Below are 21,987 nucleotides of genomic sequence, written 5' to 3'. Positions count from 1 at the left end.
GGACTACAAGAACAGGTCTCAAAAACCAAGGAGCAAAGAAGAAGACACACCGAGCCTAGTAGGGAGTGTGGGGCACAGTGGGAGCTCTCTTGCTTCCAGGAGTGAAGGGGGGGTGAGGCTGAGACCCAGAAGGGCTCTCATTACAAGGAGAAGAGCAGAAAATATCACTCACAGCCACTTGCCTGGGGACCTGGGAATGAGGTGTGCTGAGAGGGCTGGCTTGTCTTCCAAAAGGAAAGTGGGGAGAGAGAGACAGACAGTCAGGGGCAGAGGAATGCATAAGATGACCTGAGAAGCTGACTCATCCAGTGCGGAGGCAGCCATAGCTGGGGGAGATGTTGATCCCTCCACACAGCACAAACCTAAAGTGGTTATGGGTGATACACCTCCAGAAAGCTCTCCAGCTCCAATCAGCGCAACAAGACACAGCTGAAAATAGGAAGTGGGGAGGAGGAGCAGTAACTCAGGTCTCTATGGAAATCTGAGATACACTTCCCCCTACTGAAGTGGAGAAAGCACACTGTCCCCTGAGAGAAGCTGGCAGATCAAGACTTCAGAGTCTGGCCCTGGCTGGTTGGCTAAGTGGTAGAGCGTTGGCCTGGCGTGCAAAAGTCCCAGGTTCGATTCCCGGCCAGGGCACACAGGAGAGGCGCCCATCTGCTTCTCCACCCCTCCCCTTCTCCTTCCTCTCTGTCTCTCTCTTCCCCTCCCGCAGCTGAGGCTCCATTGGAGCAAAAGATGGCCCGGGCGCTGGGGATGGCTCCTTGGCCTCTGCCCCAGGTGCTAGAGTGGCTCTGGTCGAGACAAAGCGACACCCTGGATGGACAGAGCATCGCCCCCTGGTGGGCGTGCTGGGTGGATCCTGGTCAGGCGCATGCGGGAGTCTGTCTGACTGCCTCCCCATTTCCAACTTCAGAAAAATACAAAAAAAAAAAAAAGACTTCAGAGTCTCAGGTTACACCCACCCCATTCCTGTATACAGTTACAAATAAGTCCCCTGTTGAGATCAGTAAACAAAATTACCACCAAGTTAAGAAAACTGAGAAGAAAACAAACAAATCAAGACTTCAAAGTGGCTCTACTAAGTAAGGAGATCACAACTAGAAGAACCCTATAAGTCATACAGAGAATAATGGGTAGGCGGAGAAGCATAAGTCATCTGCTCCAACAAGATAAGTCTTCAGAAAAAATCCTGGATGAATAAAAAATAATCAAATTACCAGATGCAGAGTATAAAATAATGATTGTTAGGATGCTTAAGGATCTCAAAGCTACAATGGATGGACTTAATGAACACCTCAATAAAGAAATTGTAAGCATCAAAAAGGATATGGAAACCATAAAGAAGAACCAGACAGAAATGACAAACACAATATCAGAAATGAAGACTATACTAGAAGGAATTAAAAGCACACTGGATGAAGCAGAGGATCAAATCAGTAACTGAGAGAACAAGATAAGTGAAAACATAGAAGCAGAAAAGCAAAAAGAAAAGAGGATCAAAAAGTCTGAGGAAACTCTAAGAGAGCTCTGTGACAACATGAAGAGAAACAATATCCACATAATAAAGGTTCCTGAAGAAGAGAAAGAACAAGGACTAGAGAAGCTCTTTGAAGAAATTATGGCCTGACCAGGCAGTGGCACAGTGGATAGAGCGTCGGTCTGGGATGCCGAGGACCCAGGTTTGAGACCCCGAGATCACCAGCTTGAGCGTGGGCTCATCTGGTTTGAGCAAAAGCTCACCAGCTTGTACCCAAGGTCGCTGGCTCAAGCAAGGGGTTACTTGGTCTGCTGAAGGCCCATGGTCAAGGCACATATGAGAAAACAATCAGTGAACAACTAAGGTGTCTCAACGAAAAACTGATGATTGATGCTCCTCATCTCTCTGTTCCTGTCTGTCTATCCTTCTCTCTGACTCTCTCTCTGTCTCTGTAAAAAAATAAAAAATAAAAAATAAAAAAATAAAAAGAAATTATGGCTGCAAATTTCCCTAAACTGATGCAGGAAAGAGTCACATAAGTTCAAGAAGCAGAGAGAACCCCATTAAAAAAAAAACTCAAAGAGACCCACTCCAAGACATATCATAATCAAAATACCAAAGCTAAGAGATAAACAAAGAATATCAAAAGCTGTAAGAGAAAAACAGTCAATTGCCTACAAAGGAGCCCCCATAAGGATGACATCTGACTTCTCAACAGAAACACTTGAGGCCAGAAGGGATTGGCAAAAAATATTCAAAGTAATGCAGAACAAGAACCTACAACCAAGACTTCTTTATCCAGCAAGACTATTGTTTAAAATTGATGGAGAAATAAAAAGCTCCCCAGACAAAACAAAAAAACTCAATGAATTCATCACAACCAAACAAATGCTGCAAGAAATGTTAAGGGGCCTGCTGTAGACAGAACAAAGTGAGGGGGGGAAAAATATATATATATAGTAATATAATATAATATATATTATATATATATTATATATATAAAGGAATATAGATTTAAAGAAAAAATGGCAATAAACAACTACATATCAATAATAACCTTAAATGTAAATGAATTAAATGCTCCAATCAAAAGACATAGGGTAGCTGAATGGATAAAAAAACAGGACCCATACATATGCTGTCTACAGGAAACTCAACTCAAAACAAAAGATACACATAGACCGAAAGTAAAAATATGGAAAAATAGATTTCATGCAAATGGAAATGAAAAAACAAGCTGGGGTAGCAATACTTATATCTGACAAAATAGACTTTAAAACAAAGACTACAGTAAGAAATAAAGAAGGTCACTACATAATGATAAAAAGAGCAATCCAACAGGAACAGATAACCATTATAAATATCTATGCACCTAATATAGCAGCACATAAATATATATAGCAGATTTTGATGAACATAAAGGGAAGGATCAACAGCAATACTATAATAGTAGGGGTATTTCAATACCCCACTAAAATCAATGGATAGATCCTCAAGAAAGAAAATTAACAAAGAAACAGCAGAATTAAGGGACACACTAGATCAACTGGATTTAATAGATATCTTCAAAACCTTCCCCCCTAAAGCAGCAGAATATACATTATTCTCAAGTGTGCATGGTACATTCTCTATGATAAACTACATATTAGGGCATAAAACAAGTCTCAACAAATTTAAGAAGACTGAAACCATATCAAGCATCTTCTCTGACCACAATGGCATGAAACTAGAAATCAACTATAATACAAAAACTGAAAAACACTCAAACACTTGGAAACTAAATAGCATGTTATTAAACAACGACTGGGTCAACAATGAGATTGAGGAAGAAATAAAGTTTTCTTGAAACAAATGAAAATGAGCATATAACAACTCAAAATCTGTGGGACACAGCAAAAGCAGTAATGAGAGGGAAGTTCATAGCACTACAGGCATACCTTAAGAAGCTAGAAAAAGCTCAAATAAACAACTTAATCCTGCAACTAAAAGAACTAAAAAAGGAACAGCAAGTAAAGCCTAGAGGAAGTAGAAGAAAGGAAATAATAAAGATCAGAGCAGAAATAAATGACATAGAGACTAAAAAAATAATATAGAGGATCAATGAAACCAGGAGCTGGTTCTTTGAAAAGTTAAACAAGATCATGAACCTTTAGCCAGATTCACCAAGAAAAAAAGAGAAAGAAATCAAATAAATAAAATTAGATATGAGGGTGAAGAAGTAACTACGGACACAGCAGAAATACAAAAAAACTGTTAAGAAAATACTATGAAGAACTGTATGCCAAAAAATTAGACAACCTAGGTGAAATGGAAAAATTCATTAAAAAATATAATCTTTCAAAAATCAATCTGGAAGAATCAGAAAACCTAAACAGACCGATTATAACAAATGAGATCGACAGTTATCAAAAAACTCCCAACAAACAAAAGCCCTGGGCCAGATGGCTTCACAGGCAAATTCTACCAAACATTCAAAGAAGAACTAACTCCTATTCTTCTCAAGCTATTTCAAAAAATTCAAGAGGAAGAAAAACTTCCAAGCTCCTTTTATGAGGTGAACCTAATTCTGACTCTAAAACCGGGCAAAGATAACACAAAGAAAGAAAACTATAGGCCAATATCCCTGATGAATTTAGATGTTAAAATTCTCAACAAAATATTAGCAAACCGGATCCAGCAATACATGAAAAAAATCATACATCATGATCAAGTGGGATTTATTTTGGGGAGGCAAGGCTGGTACAATATCCGCAAATCAATCAAAGTGATTCATCACATAAACAAAAGAACAAAAAACACATGATAATATCAATAGATGCAGAAAAAGCATTTGATTAAATCCAGCACCTATTTATGATCAAAACTCTCAGCAAAGTGGGAATACAGAGAACATACCTCAACATGAAAAAGGCCATCTATGACAGGCCCACAGCCAACATCATACTCATGCGCAAAAGTTAAAAGCAATCTCTTTAAGATCAGAAACAAGGCAGGGGTGCCCCCTTTCACCACTCTTATTCAACATAGTTTTGGAAGTCCTACCCACAGCAATTAGACAAGAAGAAGAAATAAAAGGCATCCAAATTGAGAAAGAAGAAGTAAAACTATCATTATTTGCTGATGATATGACACTGTATATAGAAAACCCTAAAGTCGCAGTCAAAAAACTACTGGACCTGATAAATGAACTCAGCAAGGAGGCAGGATATAAAATTAACACTCAGAAATCAGAGGCATTTTTACACACCAACAATGATCTGTCTAAAAGAGAAATTAAGAAAACAATCCCGCCTGACCAGGCGGTGGCGCAGTAGATACAGCGTCGAACTGGGATGCGGAAGGACCCAGGTTCGAGACCCCAAGGTCGCCAGCTTGAGTGCGGGCTCATCTGGTTTGAGCAAAAAGCTCACTGGCTTGAACCCAAGGTCGCTGGCTCCAGCAAGGGGTTACTCGGTCTGCGGAAGGCCCCCGGTCAAGGCACATATGAGAAAGCAATCAATGAACAACTAAGAAGTCGCAATGCGCAACGAGAAACTAATGATTGATGCTTCTCATCTCTCTCCGTTCCTGTCTGTCTGTCCCTGTCTAGCTCTGCCTCTGTAAAAAAAAAAGAAAAGAAAACAATCCCCTTCACTATTGCAAGAAAAAATAAATAAAATACCTAGGAGTAAATTTAACCAAAGAGGTTAAAGACTTGTACTCAGAAAATTATAAAACATTGATAAAAGAAATCAAGGAAGATACAAAGAAGTGGAAGCATATACCGTGTTCATGGCTAGGAAGAATAAACATCATTAAAATGTCCATATTACCCAAAGCAATTTATAAATTCAATGCAATTCCTATTAAAATACCAAGGACATACTTCAAAGATATAGAACAAATATTCCAAAAATTCATATGGAACCAAAAAAGAACACGAATAGCCTCAGCAATCTTGAAAAAGAAGAATAAAGTGGGTGGTATCACACTTCTGGATGTCAAGTTATACTACAAGGCCATTGTACTCAAAACAGCTTGGTATTGGCATAACAACAGGCATATAGATCAATGGAACAGAACAAAGAACCTAAAAATAAACCCGCAACTTATGAACAATTGATATTTGACAAGGGTGGTAATAGCATACAATGGAGTAAAGACAGTCTAACAAATAGTGTTGGGAAAATTGGACAGCTACCTGCAAAAAAATAAAACTAGACCACCAACTTACACCATTCACAAAAATAAACTCAAAATGGATATAAGACTTAAATGTAAGTCATAAAACCATAAGCATCCTAGAGGAAAACATAGGCAATAAGCTCTCCGACATCACTCGCAGCAATATATTTGCTGATTTTTCTCCACGCGCAAAGGAAATAAAGGACAGGATAAACAAATGGGACTACATCAAACTAAAAAGCTTTTGCACAGCTAAAGACAATATGAACAAAATAAAAAGGCAAACCACACAATGGGAGAACATATTCGACGATACGTCTGATAAGGGGTTAATAACCAAAATTTATAAAGAACTTGTTAAACTCAACACCAGGAAGATAAACAGTCCAATCAAAAAATGGGCAAAAGAAATGAATAGACACTTCTCAAAAGAGGACACACAGATGGCCAATAGGCATATGAAAAACTGGTCAACATCACTAATCATTAGAGAAATACAAATTAAAACCACAATGAGATATCACCTCACACCAGTCAGAATGGCGCTCATCAACAAAACAACACAGAATAAGTGCTGGTGAGGATGTGGAAAAAAGGGAACCCTCCTGCACTGCTGGTGGGAATGCAGACTGGTGCAGCCATTGTGGAAAACAGTATGGAGATTCCTCAAAAAATTTAAATTTGAACTGCCTTTTGACCCAGCCATCCCACTTTTGGGAATATATCCCAAGAACACCACATCAATGAATCAAAAGGAGAAATGCACCCCCATGTTTATGGCAGCATTGTTTACAATAGCCAAGATCTGGAAACAGCCCAAGTGTCCGTCAGTGGACGAGTGGATTAAAAAGCAGTGGTACTTATACACAATGGAATACTATGGGGCCATGAAAAAGAAGGAAATACTATTTTTTGCGACAACATGGATGGACCTGGAAACTAGATATTATGTTAAGTGAAATAAGCCAAGCAGAGAAAGAAAAATATATGACCTCACTCATCTGAGGAATCGACCAACAATATGAACTGAGGAGCGGAATAGAGACAGAGGCGCGATCAAAGGATCCAGAAGGAAAGTGGACAGAGGAAAAGGGGATGATAGGCTGATAAGATGGGATGAGAGCAGAAAAGCAAATCTGGAGGGAAGGGGGGAGGGCATTACAGGGACGGGGACAGAGGGAGATGTCCTGGGGAACACGGGGGAGGGGAGGATGTATTCAGGGGACACTAGAATCTATGTAAACACAATAAATTATTTAAAAAAAAGAAATGAACTAAAAAAAGTGAAAGAAAAACAAACAAAAACTCATAGACACAGACAACAGCACGGTAGATACCAGAGGAAAGGGGGGTAGAGTAGTAGTAAAGGGTACAGGGGGTTAAGAAAGTGACAGAAGATTTGGCTTTGGGTGTTGGGCATACAAGCAATATACAAAATCTTAGAACCGTATACTTGAAACCAATGTAATGATATTAACAATGTCACTCCAATATATTTAATTTAAAAATGATGCAGCAATTCTGTAAAATAATTGGACTCCAAAAACTTCAATGTCCTAAAAAATAAAAATGAACAAAATCCCTAAAATGTCAAGGGAACTAACTGTTCTACACAAAAGACTAAAAAGTTTAACAATGCAGCATGTGATCCTCGACTAGATGCTGGGTTTATAAAACACTTCAAAATCTCTATAAGTGACATTATTGAAAAACTGAGGAAATAGGAATATGGAGTCCACCTTAAATCATACTGTATCAACTTGAAAATTTAAACTGCAATAATAGTATTTGGTTATGTTAAGAAATGTTCAGCCCTGGCCGATTGGCTCAGTGGTAGAGCGTGCAGGCGTGCCTGGCTTGCAGGAGTCCCAGGTTCAATTCCTGGCCAGGGCACACAGGAGAAGCCCATTTGCTTCTCCACCCCTCCCCCTCTCCTTCCTCTCTGTCTCTCTCTTCCCCTCCCGCAGCCGAGGCTCCATTGGAGCAAAGTTGGCCCAGGCGCTGAGGATGGCTCTATGGCCTCTGCCTTAGGCGCTAGAATGGCTCTGGTTGCAACAGAGCAAAGCCCCAGATGGGCAGAGCATCGCCCCCTGGTGGGCATGCCGGGTGGATCCCGGTTGGGCGCATGCGGGAGTCTGTCTCACTGCCTCCCGTTTCCAACTTCAGAAAAATACAAAAAAAAAAAAAAAAAAAAAAAAAGAAATGTTCTTATTCTTAGGAAACACCTGCTAATGTATGTAAAGGAGCAGTGTCATGATATCTCCCTTCTTTGAGTCATAAGCTTACTTTCAAAAGCTTCAAGAAAAAAAATGGAGGAAAAAATAAAGCAAAAATGTGACAGAACATCAGTTGATGACTCTGAGTAAAGGGTATTTAGGTACTATAATTCAAGCTTTCTTTAGGTTTGAAAAAAATTTTAAACAAAATATTGTCGGGGGAGCTGTAGAGGAGATTTTGAAAAGATCCAAATAGAAAATACAGCAATGAAAGATACAGTAACTCAATTTAGATATTTCTTGGGCCTTAGCTGGATAGTTCAGTTGACTAGAGCATCGTCCTGAAATGCAGAGGTTGCTGGTTCGATCCTCAGTCAGGGCACATATAGGAACAGATTGATATTCCTCTCTCTCTCTTATATCAATAAATTAAAAAAAAATTTTTTTTTAATTTCTTGGGCAAGTAGAAAGTATATTTAAACAGCCAAACCTAATATAACTAAACTAGAACATAAGTCAGAATACTTATGCAGCTCAGTCCATGAGATGACAAAGGAAACAGAAAACACACACAGGTGAAGTTAAGAGACATGGAAGACAGAGACCTGACATCGTTAGAGCCTTGAGTGAGAGAAGAGAGATGAGTCAGAAGCAATACCTAAAAAATAATAGCTGAAAATCTTACTAAAATGTTGAAAAGGACCACATAGAGATTTAAGCCCAAAAAATAGATGGCAGGTAAATCCATTCTTAGATTCATCCTAGAGAGGCTGAAAAAAACAAAGAAAATAAAAATGATTAAAAGATTAAAAAAATCTTAAAAGGAGCCATGATTAAATTGAGAGCTAATTTCTCAATATAATGGAAACCAGGAGATGGTGGAATAATGCATTCAAATGTGCTGGAAAAAAAACAATTGCTGTCTTTTAATTCTATAACCAGCAAAAATATCTTTCAAGAGGTAGGGTGAATTAAAGATAATTTTAGACAAATATGGGAAGATCCACCCTCGTAGACCTCCTTCACACTTAGTTAGCAATGACTACACTGAAATTTAAGATTCTACTCTTCAGTATTCTGCTATTTTCTCAAACAAGCTATCTAATAAGTCACTAGAATAATGTAAAACTATTGCTGAAAATGGTTTTGAAATGGTTAATACACAATTGTACCCTATTTGGATTCTCAGTGATGTTCTAAGTTGTTGTTCACATAAATTCATGAGTCCGTGGACATCCATATTGATGTACCATTTTCCAAATTGAGGAACCCAAATAATTTGAACTCATCAGGGATCTCATTTGTCCCTGACTCATAATAATGTAAGTCTGAGCCATGGTGCTGTATCAATTACTTTACAAATAGAAATACCATTGCTTGTATATAAATTTCACTTCTGGAAAAAAAAAAAATCTGTAGTGACCTCAAACTGATTAAATTTAGGGATTCATTTGTAAAGGTCAATGTCCTTGCTGCAAAATCCACTTCTTATGCAGATGAGCAGTTTAACCTGCCCTATGGCGCTGGGCATAATTAGCCAGCTGCACTCTCATAATAAGGTGCAGATGGTTAATTACACCAGCAAATAACTGCTTACTTGTGGGCACAAAAGCCTGTACCTAAAAATCATTGAAAGTGTACTTTGGCCTATTTATGTTCATGTAAACAAAACACTTATTTCCAAGGTTTCATCTGTGAACAGACCACCACGGGCTCCAACTCTACTTCTCTGGGTGAGACCCATTAACACTGCCAGGGTCTGGTTCAAGGGAGGCACAACTGGACACAAAGTCATATATCAGCTGTTAAACTATTTTATGGGGTGCTACATCCTTGTCGAAAAATCTTCTGAACTTAATTTGATGTAATTGGAATTGTAAATAAGGTGAGAATTTGGTTTCCGTAAAGCCCAAAGTAAATTCTGTATTTTTCAGACAAAAACTCTGAAATGAAAGAACGTTTTACTAGCAAACATCTCAACACTGGTTGTCTTAAGAATTAAAAATACATATATATTAATTTACCTGTGTCCTTAAGGAATTTCATGGGCTAGCTGAGCTCCCAAATTTAGAAAGTCATATTAGATACAACACATCCAATGGTTAAAGACTGTCCCAAACGTCATATTTTTTTTAAAAAAGTATTCTATTAATCCCCCTATAGAAAGAACAGGACTTGGGGAGAAAACAGAGAAGGGGTAACTACTTCCTAAAACCTGTGTTTGGAAGTCCTCTGCCAGCTGCAAGGCTCCCAGTTCGCAGGGGTCAAGATGACAGGGATGGGGAACAGAGTACTAATCTACTTGAATCTGCACAGAAACTTCCTCTGAAGAACCCACAGGGTCTGTGAGTCTATTCAGTTTAATTGTATGTTGGGGAAGAGGAAAAGCTGCTTGCCATGGTTTTAATTGCTAAGAACACACTATCTTTTTAGGAACCATCTGTTTAATTGTAATTACAAACATCGATGTAAAAACACAAATGATTAACAAGTACAGAATTTCCTTGCCACTAACAGTTTTAATATAAAGAACCATCTTGTGAAAGAGTATGTTGCCTTTTCCCTCTCTGCAATATTTCATGATTTAGCAACTGACAGTCTACCATTTATTACAGAATCTCACTCTGCTGAAGCTGGAGTTATTAATTAATATTTTTAGATTATATCCCACTGTTATTCCTTTTTATTAAACTTTAATTCCCTCTGAGAGTGACAGGGATTGTATCAGAAATGAAATGCAAAAGGCCCACTTTTTCCCTCCTCCTGCTAAAATCTTTGAGATTTAATATAATATACATCACCTATAATTAATTACCAATGACATTCCAGAGTATTGCAAGACTAATTTTTTGGCTCTCAGAAATACAAATTTCTGCCTTCCTGGTTTTGAAATATGCTTACCATATTCTTATTATTTTAAAAGCCTAAAGAATTGGTAATTGTTTTCAGGCATGAATAAAAATAGCTTAACCTTGAAATTTATTATAATTAGGGATTTTTCAAAGCCACTGCTGTCTATGTGGGTGGATTGTTTATTATAAAAACTAGCATCAACATCATAGAGGCACAGACATAGAATTAGGCCCTGTTCTCTCACTTGGGCTTACAATAGTAGTTTAAAGAAAGAAAAACATAAGAGATGCAGTCATATCATAATGTTATTAGTGCAACCTTACGTTCAGGACATTTTAATAGCCTAGAAAAGCACGGAGATTTAGAAATAAAATGCAAGAGATTCATGAACTGCCAGTGAAGTTACAAGAGATTTCTCGTGTTTGTGTGTGTGTGTGTGTGTGTGTGTGTGTGTGTGTGAGAGAGAGAGAGAGAGAGAGAGAATTTTTTAATCATTTCACATCAATTTTTCTTAAAAGTCAACCACGTTTGGTATTCATTTCAAGATTAAAAGCACCACCTTAATAGTATCATATACTCTGACAAGCCTTTCAATCAAACATAGAACACTTTTTAAAAACTCACTCTTCTTCCCTATCACAAGAGTGTTGACCCTTAAAAACAATCAGAGAACTAAAGCACTTTAAATCTTCAAAGAAATGAGAAGACTGACTGCAGTTTTTCAAACTAAGTTGCAATAGAGACATTTTGAGATATGTCAATCCCTCACTTCTCATTCTCTGCCCAACTTCCGTTCTATTAACCATGATCTTACAATTAATTGTTTTTGCCTGATCTCAAGCCTTCATCTCCTTTGCAAGATATTTTATATGAAGAGCGGCTAAACACTAAGTGCCTCTGGGTGTTAAGGAGAAAATAGATCTTGGAAAAAATCGGTTGAGAAGAAGAGAATGCTGTCAGAAAACAGCTGCTTCTTTACTTTTAATGACCAAGTGTATTATAGTCCCCTGCGTTCTGAAATGTGTTCATCCTAAACCAGTGATCTTGAACCTTGGAGGTCCAAGTGCCACTAGAATCAGACAAAAGCTATAAACATTGTCCCCGAAAAGATGGGCATTAACATAAAATCTAAAGGTCTACATACCTAGGGTCAAGAATCTCTACCCTGCATAGATCCTGAAGTGTACCAGTTCAAACATGGTTTCAATATTCACCAGCTATGTGGGTTCCTTCCCACTTGATGAGAATTTTTATGTTCTAAATGTTTTTGCTGCTAACATGGAGAAACAGTTTCAAAACTATTTCAAAGCTTGTGAAACAATACCACTAATTAATAACATAACTTCCCCTCTGCTTTGTGATTGCATGAATCATTCTCATACACAAGGCAGAGGTATTATTGTGCCTTCCTCAAACAATTCTAAGCTTAATCATAGACAAAATGTGAAATGAAATGTAAAACCTAAATCTATAAAACTTTAGAAGAAATTCTGTGTTATCTGAACTAGGCAAAAAGTTTTAGCATAATCCATAAAATTAAAAATTGATAAATTAGACTTCATCAAAGTTTAAAAAAAATTTACTTTAAAAGATAACTGAATAAGACATGGGCAAAAATATGAACAGATACTTCACAAAAGAAGAGATAGAATAACAAATAAGCATTGTTCAATATCATTAGTCATCAGAGAAATACAAATTAAAAACAGAATGAAATACCACTACATGTCTACAAGAATAACAAAAATTAACAAAATTGTCACCTGCTGGTAAAACTATGGAACAACTAAAACTCTCATTACGATGCTAGTGGAAAAGCAAAATGGTGTAGTCACTTTGGAAAACTTTAACAATTTCCTATAAAATTAAACATACACTCACCATAGTACCTAGCAATCCCACTCCCAAATATTTATCAATATATATATATATATATATATATATATATATATATATATATGCTGTACAAAGACCTGTATGTGAGTTATTATGGCAGACTTATCCATAATCACCAAGTATTAGAAGTAGCCCAAATGTCCAACTGGCTTTACATCCATTCAATTGAATAATACACAGCAATAATAAGTAATAAAATACTATTACATGCAACAAAATGGATAAATCTCAAAAGCAATGTGTTGAATAAAATAAGTGCTGGCAAAAAGTGCTGGCAGTTTATGACTCCATTTATATGGCACTCTGGAAAACACAGAAAGAGAAATCAGATCATTGGTAGACAGGGGCTAAAAGTGGGGAAAGGAGATTGACTCCAACTAGTACTAGGGAACACTTTTTTTTTTTAAGATTTTATTTATTAATTTTACAGAGAGAGGACAGGGGTGGAGAAGCGAGAAGTATCAACTCACAGTTGCTCCACTTTAGTTGTTCAATGATTGCTTGCAGTATATGCCTTGACCAGTCAAGCCTAGGGTTTCAAACCAGCAACCTCAGCATTCCAGGTGGACGCTTTATTCACTGCGCCACCACAGGCCAGGTCCTGGGAACCATTTGAGCTAATGTAATCATTCTTTACTTTTACGTGGTTACATGACTATATTTTCCAAAACTCATGAATGTTATACTTCAAATGAGTGAGTTTTATAATATGTAAATTATATATCATAAACCTGACTTTAAAAATAGCTAAGAACATATTGGGAGAAAATATTAACTTAAATAACATTTCAACATAGCATAACATTATCACTATCCAGGGTATGTACAGTACTCCTACAAATAAATACAAAAAAAAAAACCAGTCAAATTTAAATTGAGCAACGATAAAGATAGACAATCCACAGAAATCAATTACCAATAGTCATAGAATATAAACTGCTTGAACTCACTAGTAATCTGGCAAATGTAAATTATAACAAAGTGATAATCATTACTCTACCATAAGAAAGACAAAGTTTTAAAAGACTAATAATACCAAGTGTGGATGCCTATTCAGGACAGGTACAATCTCTACAATAAGATCCCAAAAGAGTTACATCAGTTGGGATGATGGAATTTCAACTATATTCATATGTAATTAAATTGAAAGACAAAACAATTATAACCTTTAAAGTAGTTGGGTGATTGTCTTTGCCTTTCCAATCAGTGGGCTGTATGTAGAATGAGACAGATGATGAAAAGGTTAGCATCATTTTCATCAGTACTAAAACAGACAGATAGTACAGTGCAGACTGGAGAGACCACAGACGATCCTAAGGATTTATTAGCCCACCAAGTAAAGAGTCATGTCCAGGTAGCCACTCAAATGGCAGCCTCCTCAACATTCTCAAAGAAGAAGCTCAAGTATAAGATGACTGCCACAGCACAATTTAGAAGAACCAAGACAAAATGGAACTCATAAATTTATCCTTCTATTAATTTATGACAACAAGTAGGAAGTCCATAAATTACAATTTTATGAAATGTGTTTAAATATTCCCAGAGTTAAAGCTTTTCAATGGTTCGATTTCTAAATTGGATTGCTCCTAGGGAATTTAAGAGACTTTCCCGCGATATTTTTTACTGCGTTCAACTTTGACCTTTGCACTGACTTCTTAACCTAACACAGTAAAACGTGACTCCACTATATAAGATCAGCAAGGTCACAGATCCTGTCTTAGTGTTTTTTTCCTGCAAAGAACATAGATTAGTACTAGATATGAAGTAGGACCTCAATTGCTTTAAGGAGTCAAGCAAAGGAGAGTGGGAAAAAACCTGTAGTGAAATAAATACAGGTTGAAGTACTCTGAAATGGAAAGGACAAGGTCCAGAAGAGGCAAGAGCAAGGTAAACAGGTGAGCACACACAGAGACCAGGACATGAGTAGCCAGCACAGGTGGTGGTTAAGAATCATACAGCCTGACCAGGAGGTGGCGCAGTGGATAGAGCATTGGAATGGGATGTGGAGGACCCAGGTTCGAGACCCCGAGGTCGCCAGCCTGAGCACGAGCTCATCTGGTATGAGCAAGGCTCACCAGCTTGGACCCAAGGTCACTGGCTCGAGCAAGGGATTACTTGGTCTGCTGAAGGCCCATGGTCAAGGCACATATGAGAAAGCAATCAATGAACAACTAAGGTGTCAACAACGAAAAACTGATGATTGATGCTTCTCATCTCTCTCTGTTCCTGTCTGTCCCTATCTAGCCCTCTCTCTGACTCTCTCTCTATCGCTGTAGAAAAAAAGAAAAAAAGAAACATACAGCCATCTACCAAACATTCAAAGAAGAACTAACTCCTATTCTTCTCAAGCTATTTCAAATAATTCAAGAGGAGCGAAAACTACCAAGTTCCTTTTACGAGGCAAGCATAATTCTGATTCCAAAACCAGGCAAAGTTTACAATACAGTACAAAGAAAGAAAACTATAGGCCAATATCCCTGATGAATTTAGATGCTAAAATTCTCAACAAAATATTAGCAAACCGGATCCAGCAATACATGAAAAAAATCATACATCGTGATCAAGTGGAATTTATTTTGGGGAGGCAAGGCTGGTACAACATTCGCAAATCAATCAATGTGATTCATCACATAAACAAAAGGAAAGATAAAAAAAAAAGGGAAAGACAAAAACCACATGATAATATCAATAGATGCAGAAAAAGCATTTGATTAAATCCAGCACCTATTTATGATAAAAACTCTCAGCAAAGTGGGAATACAGGGAACATACCTCAACATGATAAAGGCCATTTATGACAGGCCCACAGCCAACATCATACTCAATGCACAAAAGTTAAAAGTAATCCCCTTAAGATTATGAACAAGGCAGGGGTGCCCCCTTTCACCACTCTTATTCAACATAGTTCTGGAAGTCCTAGCCACAGCAATCAGGCAAGAAAAAGAAATAAAAAGCATCCAAATTGAGAAAGAAGAAGTAAAACTATCATTATTTGCTGATGATATGATACTGTACATAGAAAACCCTAAAGTCACAGTCGAAAAACTATTGGACCTGATAAATGAATTCAGCAAGGTGGCAGGATATAAAATTAATACTCAGAAATCAAAGGCATTTTAATATACCAACAATAATCTGTCTAAAAGAGAAATTAAGAAAATAATCCCCTTCACTATTGCAACAACAACAAAAAAAAATACCTAGGAGTAAATTTAACCAAGGAGGTTAAAGACTTGTACTCAGAAAATTATAAAACATTGATAAAAGAAATCAAGAAAGATACAAACAAGTGGAAGCATATACTGTGTTCATGGCTAGGAAGAATAAATATCATTAAAATGTCCATATTACCCAAAGCAATTTATAAATTCAATGCAATTCCTATTAAAATATCAAGGACATACTTCAAAGATATAGAACAAATATTCCAAAAATTTATATGGAACCAAAAAAGAACATGAATAGCCTCAGCAATCTTGAAAAAGAAGAATAAAGTGGGTGATATCACACTTCCGGATGTCAGTTATACTACAAGGCCATTGTACTCAAAACAGCTTGGTACTGGCATAAGAACAGGCATATAGATCAATGGAACAGAACCGAGAACCCAGAAATAAACCACACCTTTATGAACAATTGATATTTGACAAAGGTGATAATAGCACACAATGGAGTAAAGACAGTCTCTTTAATAAATAGTGTTGGGAAAACAGGACAGCTACCTGCAAAAAAATGAAACTAGACCACCAACTTCCACCATTCACAAAAATAAACTCAAAATGGATAAAAGACTTAAATGTAAGTCATAAAACCATAAGCATCCTAGAGGAAAACATAGGCAATAAGCTCTCCAACATCAATCGCAGCAATATACAGTGTCGGTAAAGTCATGGTGCACTTTTGACCAGTCACAGGAAAGCAACAAAAGACGATAGAAATGTGAAATCTACACCAGATAAAAAGAAAACTCTCCCAGATTCATACCTTTCCAATGCAGTTCAATGTGGGCTCACACACATATTTTTTAGGGCTCCTTAGGTAGCTATCCCATATAGCCTCTACAGACTCATCACTGACTGATGGCCTAGGGGTCCCCAAACTTTTTACACAGGGGGCCAGTTCACTATCCCTCAGACCGTTGGAGGGCCACCACATACAGTGCTCCTCTCACTGACCCCCAATGAAAGAGGTGCCCCTTCTGGAAATGCAGCGGGGGCCAGATAAATGGCCTCAGGGGGCCGCATGTGGCCCATGGGCCATAGTTTGGGGACGCCTGGTACCAGAACAGGGTCTCTCCACCAAACTGCCGGTTTCTTTCAACTGCTTATCCCATCAAGTAATGTTATTCCTATATGGTGGCGCTTCATTATAAACGCACCAATATTCACGTTGCACTTTGGTCACGGATTCGAATTTAGCAAGCCACAGAACACGCTGAACTTTCCTCTGTACTGTCCACATCTCGACTGGCATGGCCGTGGGCTGCTCTGCTGTATACACGGTGTTACGTCATCATCTGCACATGCGCACATGCTGTCAAATCATCCTACAGAAACTGGGAGGGTTTTCCTTTTATTTGGTGCAGATTTCACATTTCTATCGTCTTTTGTTGCTTTCCTGTGACCAGTCAAAAGTGCATCATGACTTTACAGACACACTGTATTTGCTGATGTATCTCCACATGCAAGGGAAATAAAGGACAGGATAAACAAATGGGACTACATCAAACTAAAAAGCTTTTGTACAGCTAAAGACAATATGAACAAAATAAAAAGGCAAACCACACAATGGGAGAACATATTCGACAATACGTCTGATAAGGGGTTAATAACCAAAATTTATAAAGAACTTGTAAAATTCAACACCAGGAACATAAACAGTCCAATCAAAAATGAGCAAAAGAAATGAATAGACACTTCTCCAAAGAGGACATACAGATGGCCAATAGGCATATGAAAAACTGCTCAATATCACTAATCATTAGAGAAATGCAAATTAAAACCACAATGAGATATCACTTCACACCAGTCAGAATGGCTCTCATCAACAAAACAACACAGAATAAGTGCTGGCGAGGATGTGGAGAAAAGGGAACCCTCCTGCTGCACTGCTGGTGGGAATGCAGACTGGTGCAGCCACTGTGGAAAACAGTATGGAGATTCCTCAAAAAATTTAAATTTGAACTGCCTTTTGACCCAGCCATCCCACTTTTGGGAAAATATCCCAAGAACACCACATCCATGAATCAAAAGGAGAAATGCACCCTCATGTTTATGGCAGCACTGTTTACAATAGCCAAGATCTGGAAACAGCCCAAGTGTCCATCAGTGGACGAGTGGATTAAAAAGCAGTGGTACTTATACACAATGGAATACTATGGGGCCATGAAAAAGAAGGAAATACTATTTTTTGCGACAACATGGATGGACCTGGAAACTATTATGTTAAGTGAAATAAGCCAAGCAGAGAAAGAAAAATATATGACCTCACTCATCTGAGAAATCTGACGAACAATATGAACTGAGGAGCGGAATAGAGACAGAGGCGCGATCAAAGGATCCAGAAGGAAAGTGGACAGAGGAAAAGGGGATGATAGGCTGATAAGATGGGATGAGAGCAGAAAAGCAAATCTGGAGGGAAGGGGGGAGGGCATTACGGGGACGGGGACAGAGGGAGATGTACTGGGGAACATGGGGGAGGGGAGGATGTATTCGGGGGACACTAGAATCTATGTAAACACAATAAATTAATTTAAAAAAAGAATCATACAGTCACTCACTAGCACTGACCATGGGGCACTTTCTGCACCCAGGTTGCTAAACTCTGAAGGTGGATTAATCGTTATAGTCACTTCATAGGACCTGGGGCTGTGAAATGAGACCATGTAGGGAAAGTGCACCTGAGGGTGCACGAGTATTGCATTTGACCATCACAGTCATCTTGAGAAGGAAGAGGGGAGGGAACAGAAGGAAGAGAAATGTGGCACCCATTTGTTTGGTGAGGAAATAAGAAAAATGATTAGTCCAAGGCCTCATAGCTAGAAGTTAGAAGCAAGGGGAAACTCTCGTTTCCTACCATTCAGTCCAACGCCTGGCGCTAGCTACCTGTCTGTCTGGCCAGTCTCAAGAACAAAAATCGGAAGTTCTGCTGTTTTAATGAGAAACCAGGGGAGGCTGGGGTGGAGGCTTGGGTCTAGAAAACTTGGGGAGCGAAGAGTGGCAACACAAGGAGACACCCGGCCAGTCCCCCTGCTCCTCACCCTGTGACCCTATAATCACTGCGAGGATCTCAGTTGGACCCAGGTGCACCCCCACCCCATATCAGTTCTGTGCTTGTTCCTGTCTGATCCCGCGCCCAACTCACAGATACTGCAATCTAGGGGATGCCTGCCCCGCGGCTCCAAGCTACGGACTCTCTTCCTTCCCGCGCCGGGGTCCAGGACCTGTTGCCATGCGTTGCCACAACAACCACGGGCTCACAGCCCAGTAAGCCGCGCGATGATTGGAGAAGGCAAGAGTCCATAGCAACGGTCAAACAGCTGCTTAGTGGGAAAGAATTTGGTTTTCAGGAATTCTCTGGTAACTGTTTCTCCCCAAAGGCACCAATCCTAGTTCTTAAAGGGTGCTTCATGCATAATCTCATTTAACATTTGTCTCCCTGTGTTGCTGTAAGGCTTCTCATTTCTACAGTAATGTTTAACTTGGGATCCTTTTACCTTACCTCTTCCGGAAGTCCATGAACCCCCTTATGTTATACGCAAAAGTTCATTCATTTACCCAGTAGGATGGTCTGTAACTGTAGCTTCCCAAAGGAGCCAGAGCCAGAACCCAGGTTGCTGGATGTCCAAGACAGTCCAAGAGAATAACTTCTATATGCATTTACCCCATCTTCCTTCTCAAAGAACACAGATGAAAAATAGTGAGGTTTTGCCTGATGAGGCGGTGGCGCAGTGGATAGAGCGTGTGACTGGGAGGCAGAAAGCCCAGGTTTGAAACCCCAAGGTCGCTGGCCTGAGTGTGGGCTCATTAGCTTGAGCCCAAAGGTCACTGGCTTGAAGCCCAAGGTCACTGGCTTGAGCCCAAGGTCGCTGGCTTGAGCAAGTTGATCAATGAACAACTAAGGAGCTGCAACGAAGAATTGATGCTTCTTATCTCTCTCCCTTCTTGTCTGTCCCTCTCTCTGTCTCTTTCTCTGTCTCTGTCACAAAAAAATTTTTTTAAATTTTTTAAAGTGAGGTTCTTACCAGACTTCATTTTAGACTGTGGCCTCATTCACATGCTTCCTTGAGACATCTCCCAAAGACTTTAACTCTTTTGTTCATTCAATAATACTTATCAACCACTAATTATGGGTCACATATTTGTCATAGAGGTGCTTTTCTAGCCACCAGAAGAGAGCAATTGTCAAGACCAAGTCCCTAATTTCTTAGAGCTTTCCCTATGGTGTGGGAGACCACTGATAAATAAGCAAGATCATTTCAGACTGTGATCATAAACAAAATGCGGTGATACAAAGGGGAATATGTAAGGTGACGAGCCTTGTAGATAGGGTGGTTGGGAAGTTCACCTTGAGGAGGTGGCATTGGTGCTGAGGCATGAGAAGACATCTGCTATAGAAGAGCACACACACAAAAAAAAGGCAACACAAACAAGAAAAAATGTTAAGAGAAATGAATTTGGGGCATTAGAGAAAATAAATGGTCAATGTGGCTGAAACGGAGAGAGCTTATAGGACTGTAGTAAGACACAATCAGATTGCCCTTCCCCTAGCTCTTTGAAGGACTGGCTATATCTCCCTACTCCTTCGCTCCTCCATTCCCCAATCACATCCTATCCTATCACCCCAGTGTTTTCCTTCTGAGCTCCTATTTTTTTTATTGTCTCTGAACTCCATAGGACAGAGACCGTGTCTGCCTTGCTCAACACAGTATCCCTGGCACCTAAAATAATGGCCCCAGCATGAACACTATATACGTATTTGTTGACTGTATGGATTTCCATATCACAATACTAAGAACTGTGGTAGATTATGGGGACAAGATAAAGATACCTCCACCTCCTTGGAGCTTAAATGCTTCTGGAATAAGTGAATCGCAAATTATGTAGGCAAACTAAATGTATGTAAAATTGAATAATTTAGACTGTAAGTGCTGTAGGAAGCTGTTAACAATTCCATTGATAATTTCTTCATTCTATTATATTTCAATTCAATTTCACAAATATCAAATACCTCCTATATGCAAGCACTATAGTATATAGCAATGACCAAGAAGAACACCAATCTTATTTATTGAAATGTAATTTTATATCTATTGAATCTAATCATTTTTTTAAAGAACACCAATCTTGCCTATAGAGCTTACTGTCTACTGCCATTCTAACCTACAGTAGCCACTAGACACTTTTGACCACTGAGGATTTGATATGTAGCTGGTCTGAATTGGAATGTGGAGCAAGTGTCAACTACAGATTTTAAAGACTTAGTGCAAAACAAGAATGTAAAATATTTCATAATTTTTAATATTGATTTCATATTGAAATTAAAACATTTTGAATATAGTTTGGGTTAAATAAGATCTATTGTTAAAATTAATTTCACTTATTTCTGTTTTAATCTCATTGCTAGAAAATGTTAATTACATATGTGGCTTGCATTATATTTCTATAGGGCAGCACTGATCTAGTAGGAAATTAATCCTAAGTGAAAAATAGACTTTTCAGCTAAGGCACAATAGGTAGAAAATTTCAATAGAGGAACTAGACCAAGAATTTACAGAGAAAACATGTCAGACAAGCCTTTCACATGCTGAGTGTATAAAAGGGTCAGCAGTAGGAGATTAGGGAAGGTTTCTTCAAAGAAATCTGTCTGAGCTGTGAGCCCCACCTCCTAACCTCCCATCAAAAAAAATGGGGCTTTGAGAGGACCACCTGAGTAGATGAGTTTAGTGTTTGGCTTCTGCCACTTAGGGAGAGACAGTGGGCTTGTGTCTGAATCCACCTAGGAGTTCTAAAGGGTAAAAGACAAGCATCTGAGTCAGCAGACAGCAGAACAAAGGAAACGTTATTTGATTGGGAATATCCTCTCCCCTTCCTCTAGGATTTATCAAGGTAAAAATGCATGATTTTCTATGAAGCAGATGCAAGCCACTCATGAGAAATGGGTAAGGTCATTCTGGATCCTTTCTAAGAGGGATATTTGGTGGGACAAAGAGACCTCAGCAAAGGGAAGCTGGGGGTTTGGGTAGGTTCCTAGGGGCCAAGGAAAAGCGAAGAAACAGACAAAAAAGAGATGCATTTGATCCCATTAAAAGAACTGCAAAGTACAGATGCCCAGTGATGAGGTTAAGTTTTCTGGAAAACTCTTGAAAGTACCCCACAA

General features: G+C 38.7%; 1 protein-coding gene across 2 annotated transcripts in view; it reads right to left on the bottom strand.

The window, feature by feature from the left end:
- HYDIN (HYDIN axonemal central pair apparatus protein) overlaps window positions 1-19,013 on the bottom strand; it is a 365,754-nt gene extending 346,741 nt beyond the window's left edge. For both annotated transcript variants that reach the window (XM_066243172.1, XM_066243173.1), the window contains exon 1: window positions 18,973-19,013. The gene's annotated coding sequence lies outside the window, so the exon portion shown is untranslated. The remainder of the gene's footprint in view (window positions 1-18,972) is intronic.
- Window positions 19,014-21,987: the final 2,974 nt, after the last annotated feature.

Source organism: Saccopteryx bilineata, chromosome 9 (assembly GCF_036850765.1).
Source record: "Saccopteryx bilineata isolate mSacBil1 chromosome 9, mSacBil1_pri_phased_curated, whole genome shotgun sequence".
In the NCBI taxonomy this organism is placed as follows: Eukaryota; Metazoa; Chordata; class Mammalia; order Chiroptera; family Emballonuridae; genus Saccopteryx; species Saccopteryx bilineata.
The sequence above is the reverse complement of the archived record's forward strand: the minus strand, read 5'-3'. Positions and strand labels throughout refer to the sequence as shown.